The sequence below is a fragment of the Trypanosoma equiperdum genome, assembly GCF_001457755.1.
Source record: "Trypanosoma equiperdum strain OVI genome assembly, contig: ctg_1803, whole genome shotgun sequence".
Classification (NCBI taxonomy): Eukaryota; Euglenozoa; class Kinetoplastea; order Trypanosomatida; family Trypanosomatidae; genus Trypanosoma; species Trypanosoma equiperdum.
The window spans coordinates 4,315-5,723 of NW_027123842.1; positions in this window are offsets into that span (position 1 = coordinate 4,315).

The window sequence follows — 1,409 nt, forward strand, 5'->3', positions numbered from 1 at the left end:
ATATCGTAGAAATCATTTGGACGAAGATCTCTATTTGCGCTGCTTGTTGTGCATTTGTTTCTTGCATATATCTGAGTTGTTGTTGTATCCCGCTCAGCTGCTCATTTGATTCGTGCTGCACTCGAAAATTATCGTTGGAGAGTTGTGCACATGCACTTTCAAATTGGTGATAAAGTGCTGATTCTGTGGCTTCTGAAGTCGCCCATTCCACACGTAGTGCTCCTCTCGCTTCTTCAAAAGCCCTTAAGAAATCTGAGTTTCTGTGCAATGCAAAGCTTACCATCAATTGTCTTAACGATCCCAGATCCATTTTACGTTCTCGGTCAAAGTAAACCATTGGGTTTTCATCATCAATTGTCAGAATACCATCCACATGGTATGCATCTTTCTGGTTCTGTGCTGGCTCAAAGTCGAATGAAAAAGGTGTCGGTCCCTTTTGGCGAACAAATTCCATTCAAGTCATGATACTGGTTACACACTCTACCTTAGAGAAGATCGATCGTATCTGCATCAGCATCTTCGATACCTTAAAACTTACTTTCTTTCTCTTAAACCTATTGTTCAATTAAAACTTACTTTTTTATAAAAATTTCACCATCTTTCAGACAGCTGTATAATATTGGGGAGGAAAGTGTATTTATATAAATATAACCATACAAAATAATATTCTGCATTCATAAGTCCAAAACCATTCGTAAAGCAGACTTTAAAAAAACTAATGCAAAAACTATGCCGAAACAAAGGCCTTGTTACCAAAATGGCAGAAGGTGATTGCACAGAACAATGAAAAAATGGCTGTACAAGCGAAAAATGTGAATTCAAAGAAGGAAAGTGCGTTGCAAAAGAGGGTGTAAAAGTGTAAAATAATGAAAAAAACAAACACTACAGCAAGAAATTCAGTTTTGATTCATGAGTCTCCTCTTTGGCTTGCATTTTTGATTCTATATTTAATTATATAAAAAAGGTTTGCGCATTTTTATTGAATTTATAAAAGTTTATAAATTTTAACACGTTTTGTCAAAAAATTTGCGAAATGTACAATTTTTGAGAATTTAGTAAAACAAACATGATAGTTGCCTATAGGATTAAGGTAATAGTGCTGTATGGAATGGAAAGTAAGTGTTATTCTGAAACATTGTTTGATTATTACATTTATTTTCTGGATATTAATAGTTAGGGTTATAATAAAAATAATGATAGTAATAATAATAAGAGAGTGTTGTGAGTGTGTGCATATATACACATATTATAATAAGAGTGGTGGTAAATACCGAATGATTGGGAAAGATGAAAGCACTGAAAATAATAAAAAAAGTGCAATGAAAATATGCGAGTGAAAGAACAGTGAGTAAGTGAGAGAGCACTAAACACACAAAGAATATTATTATTAAAGGAGGTGCTAAAACACT